Source organism: Drosophila rhopaloa, unplaced genomic scaffold (assembly GCF_018152115.1).
Source record: "Drosophila rhopaloa isolate 14029-0021.01 unplaced genomic scaffold, ASM1815211v1 contig_155, whole genome shotgun sequence".
Classification (NCBI taxonomy): domain Eukaryota; kingdom Metazoa; phylum Arthropoda; class Insecta; order Diptera; family Drosophilidae; genus Drosophila; species Drosophila rhopaloa.
Window position 1 is genome coordinate 11,228,650 of NW_025335034.1, and position 5,908 is coordinate 11,234,557.

Consider the following 5,908-nt stretch of genomic DNA (forward strand, 5'->3'; position numbering starts at 1 on the left):
AATTAAAAGAATTTGTAAACAAAATGAATGAGACCGATAGGAATTGCACAATTCTCTTCGATGAAATGTCGATCAAGTCAGGACTGGAGTATGTCCCAAAGTCTGACCAATAGGTTGGATTTGCAGACTTAGGAGGTTTATTCTGAAAATGACCAATATTAATCTCCAGCAGAGGGTAAGCGGCAGGTTAAACCTTGAAAGTATCTTTTTTGTAAATAACTTTATTCGAGGCGACCACTATTCAAAAATCCTTAAAAGAGCCGTTGATTGTTGTGTATCAATTGGCCTTAAATACTATCTAGTCCGAGGCCAGAATTTATTTATGATTTTGTTTAAAATAATTTCTTGAACAGAGATATCACATTACCATCAGACCCACTCAAATTTGATGAAATTTCATCTAAAAGTGTGGCGTCTTGGAAGGTAATTGAAGAGTTCTAAAACATTGACTCATGCGGTGTATCTCGTTTGGCAACAAAGTTATCGGATAAGCACATTGATCCAAATAATTTTCAAAAAATGAGTGTTAAATTGGCGACACAGGTGTTTTCAAACACTGTAAGCCCTGGAATTAATGTGTTGAGAATGGCTGGAACCTTAAAAAGTTCTGTCAATGCTATTGCAACATCCGAGTTTCTGAAACAAATGAACGATGGTTTTGACCTTTTAAATGAAGGCACCTATCGTTCAGATAATGACATGAAATCCAAGCTGAAAAATTTTATGAGTTTCTTGGATAAAATAAAATTTTTGCGGGACCGCAATACCGGAAAAAATTTAACTGCAACTTACGTTATAAAACTAAAAGTAAGCTTTCAGAGAATTATAAACGTATGTGATAATCTTTTGCAGAGTGAAAGCATACAATATGTACGTTTAAATCGCTTTTGCCAAAATCCATTAGAAAATTTATTTGGGTTGCTAAGATCCAAGTTTGGAAATTTTAGCAATCCAGCAGCACAGCAATTATTATATGCATTGAACAAATTGTGGGCTACAAAAATACTAAATGAGCACACACTAAAGAATACAAATTGTATTCCAGATTCTGACATTTCCTTAGATTGGTCATATGAACCAGGAATGTTGCAGGATATTTAGAAAGGCAAAAAAGAATTGGAAAGCTGTCCAAAAAAAGCAGTAGTTCCAGTAGTTCAAATGGCTATATAACCAAAAGAAAGTGCTTGCCCTAACGAAAAGTTAGGAGAACGTAATGCTGTAAGATATTTCTTAAGCTACGTTATTTAAAAACAAGAAAGGAAAGCTAACTTCGGGCGGAGCCGAAGTTGAAATACCCTTGCAAAATATTCTGCAAATTATATTCTCCAAAATTATTCAAATGATGCATTCTTAATACTCATAAAAAATCCCACCTTTCTAACTTTAACAAGAGAGAACGCTATAGTCGAGTGCCCCGACTATCAGATACCCGTTACTCAGGTAAAGGGAGTGCGAGGGAGATGGAGACAGAAACTTTGATCACGCATAACTTTTTAACGAATGGTCCGATTTGAAAAATTTCTTCTACATTTCGATAGGTATTGATAAACACAATAAAACTGCATTTTTACTTTTCCGAAATATTTAAATTTTTAAAATCGTATATTACCGATTGTGGGCGTTAAAGGGGGCGTGGCACCTTTTTGAAACAAACTTGCGCTGCGTAGGAACTCCTAGAATCTGCATGCAAAATGCCAATCTTCTAGCTTTTATAGTTTCCGAGATCTCAGCGTTCATACGGACAGACAGACAGACAGACGGACAGACAGACGGACAGACGGACATGGCTATATCGACTCGGCTAGTGACCCTGATCAAGAATATATATACTTTATAGGGTCGGAAACGCTTCCTTCTAGCTGTTACATACTTTTGCACGAATACAATATACCCTTTTACTCTACGAGTAACGGGTATAAAAACACCAAAGTTATGGCATTTCCAATCGTTCAGTTATATGGCAGTTACAGGATATAGTCGGCCGATCCATATGAAATTTGGTAGGTCGATCAATCAGTTATATGGCAGCTATAGGATATAGTCGGCCGATCCCGGCCGTTCCGTCTTATATACTGCGTGCAAAGGAAAGAAGGGTGTGTGAAAAGTTTGAATTCGATATCTTTAAAACTGAGAGACTAGTTCGCGTAGAAACAGACAGACGGACAGACAGACGGACAGACGGACATGGCTATATCAACTCAGGAGGTGATCCTGATCAAGAATATATATACTTTATAGGGTCGGAGATGTCTCCTTCACAACGTTGCACACTTTTGACCAAAATTATAATACCCTCTGCAAGGGTATAAAAATTAAATGCAAAAATTAATTGCCCTTGATATGATATGAAATCAAAAACTGAACAGTTCATCAAGGAAAAAAATTACAGTTTCTATGAACTTATAGTTAAAAAATCCATCTGATGCAATGTTTGAAATAACATTGGATCATGTTTATATATTTGATATAGAATTTAAGAACGTCCAAGCCGACGAAATATTTCCTAGTTTTTAGAACAGTAATGCATAGAAGAAACCAATAAAATATATCCTTATTGGTTTGCTCCTACTGACCCATGCGCTCATCACAGGAAAAGTATTCTAAAGCTTTTGCTGAAAGTCTTATTATACAAACACAGTAAGTGGTACCATAATAAATGGGACGCCAACAAAAAAATTAAAGCCAGAGTTGGCAGAGCATGTAAAACAACATGATTACCGACAAAAACTGCCAAAAAACTAATAAAAATTAACAATTTACAACATAGGTAAGAATTGTATTTTAATTTTCTAATTAAGTTAAGTTATAATTTTAAATTGTTGGGCAGTTTTCACAAACGGTCCGATCTACCATCTTTTCAAGCAATTGAAAAGAAAAGATCGATGATGAGGAAGAGTGGTGTCTTCCGAAACAGTATTTGAAATATATAATTAACTAGCAAGGTAGCCCGCAGCTTCGCCTGCGGAAATTAAGATTAGCAATTTCCTAACTATATCGCTTAAAACTATACTTTTGATTAACTTTTTTATTTGCTACTTTATTTAAACTAAAACCATTCCACATTTCCACACCACCATAGAGGTAGAGGTTTTGGCGCGTTTTTTTTTTTTGTGGTTTCCCCATGAGGCCTATTCCACAGTGCATTTTAATTAGAAATGTTTAACATTTTTGCAAGACTTCTCTATAAACGATATTTTTTGATTTTCCTTCTGGCGCTAAAATAATTAAAGACTCAGAGGAGCTAACTCTTGAACAGGCCACATAAAACTGACCATGAGAGAAGCAATCGTCCCTTAAATCTAGTCCAGCTAGTTTTAAGGTCTGACCTTGCGATTTATTTATCGTTATTGCAAAGCAAACTTTTACAGGGAACTGAAGTCTTTTAAACTGAAACGGTAGATTTGATGGTATTAGGGGTATTCGTGGTATAAAAACAATTTCTCCTTTGGCACAGCCAGTAAAAACCACAGCTTCGATTAAATTGTTATGAAGAGCTTTTACTTGCAATTTTGTACCGTTACATAGTTTTGGAGGTCTTAAATTTCTCAACAGCATAATTGGTGCACCAATCTTAAGCTTTAGAATGTGTAAGGGAAGTCCAGGTGGATTTTGTTGGTTGAGAAATTCAACCGGAAAATGAACTGCTTCATCAACTTCAGTGACTGAATCAATAGACTTATACGTAACTTCAATACCATCAAATGATTTTAACAGTATGTTATTTATTACCACAGCTCTATCATTTCTAGCAGTTAATATTGCTCTCTCCGAAAACCAATCTAATGATTTGGTTGAGATTTTTGAAATTTCCGGAAATATATTTGATGTGAGCTCCTCAAGGGAAGTTACAACAGTTCCTAAACCTGAAGGAATAATTATTTTTCCTTCGACAGTTGGAAAAAGACCGTCTCCAATTCTCAATAATGTATGTGCAAAAATTCCAGCAGTTGTATCGCCTTTTAAATGCACACGCATGTTTTTTGTTAGGCACAATTTTTGAATAGTAGGCCAAAGAAATGATGATTTTAAGCAGGCTTGTATTTCATCTGCCCTTGTTCCTCGAGGAACTACAGGAAGCGTTTGACGAAAATCTCCAGATAATAAAACCGTCATACCTCCCATTAGAAAATCATTACCACGAATATCTTTCAACATTCTATCCAACGCTTCAAAAGCACTCTTATGAGCCATTGTGTATTCATCCCAAACAATAAGGCTACATTCTTGAAAAACCAATGCCATATTACACCGTTTAGATATTGAGCAACATGGTGTTTCTACATTTATTAAATCCAATGGGAGTTTAAACACAGAGTGGGCTGTGCAACAGCCAATGCTACATTATTATTATGTCGTAATTTTGCTAACAACAAATTCAATAAAAATGTCTTGCCTGTGCCACCGGGGGCATCCAAAAAAATATTTCACCGTTTTCATTTTGAACACTTTGTAATATTTTTTGAAATACCATTCTTTGCTCATCGTTAAGGGAATTTTCGTCTTTACTTAATTCGAATTCATTAATATTGTAATTTATTTCGTTTAAATATTCCCTATTTTGAAGTGGTCTACTAACTCTAATCGGTTCGGGCAAACCATAGTCTAATAGACACGTACCTCCAATGGACAGTGTTATATCTTCGATTAAAATAAGACATTTATTAAACACTCTATCCAGTAGATCTTGATTGACTTCTGCCACTATTAGAGAAAACTCGTACAAAATGTATTCTGAAAAGCTTTCTTTATACATTTCCCAAAGATGTGCGGCATCAGCCATTTGACAATTTACTAACATCACCGCAAATAAATCACGTAATTGAATTGGCGATTTACATAAAGCTGCTTCCTTTAGGGTATATTCCCAGTGTGTGTCATCTTCTAGTAAGCCCAAAGCCTTACATGCCAATTGAAATGTAGCATACGTAATGTTATTAACTGTTTTAAGAAATTAGAATGAGGTTGGTCCCCGCACTTCATGAAGAAGTAGTCTTAGGTAATAGCATTCACTATTTTTAGGGTGTATGGTATACACTCGACCTAAAACATCATCCATTCTAATTCCAGGAAAACCAGGTACAATATTACCTCTCTTTCTCCTTTGGAACTTTTTATTGTTCCACGTGAAATAGGAAGGTACTTCAACATAAAGAAGGGTCCTTGCAAATGAATCCGTTTTACAAAGTTCGAAAAACCCAGTCAGTGTCGTTATTGAAGCGTTGGTTAACTGGTTAACTAATTGATTTTGACCATTTTCCAAATGCACGGCCAAATGTACAATTGCCGGATACCTTTCATGTATGGGGAATGCAAGAATTCTCCACACTGCTTCAGAACTACTGATATATCGACCGCTTTGATATAGTTGAACCTCATTAGTAGGGCTTTCCACAGTAAATGTAGCTTGATCACTGCCCTTATTGATGTATTTGCAAACGTATTTAATGGATTTAATTGAACTACAGAGCTCTACATTAATATGAGCCTCAAAGGTCCGCAGGAGAACACAATTATAGGGCATACCCACCTATTGTCAATTATGTTTCCATTAATTTCCATGGTGAAGCCACCATCTTCAGGTGCTCTTCGCCTATATTTAGGGTAACCATCTTTTCCAGTAACAGTTTCATTAAGCAACGATCGCGGAAACTTTTTGGAACAATTACCCTCGTTCATACAGGGCGATTTTAGGTTTAAGCGGCCACATGGTCCATGAATCATATTAGCCTTAACAATCTCATATAGGAGAGGATCCTTTTCAGAATCTGGAATTTCTGCACATATAATTGAATCAATTTGTTGAGGCGTGATCTTAGACTTTAACCAAATCAGTATATGTGCATGTGGGAGACCACGTTTCTGCCACTCTATCGTATACATAAAGCATTGCACTTCCCCAAACAAACTA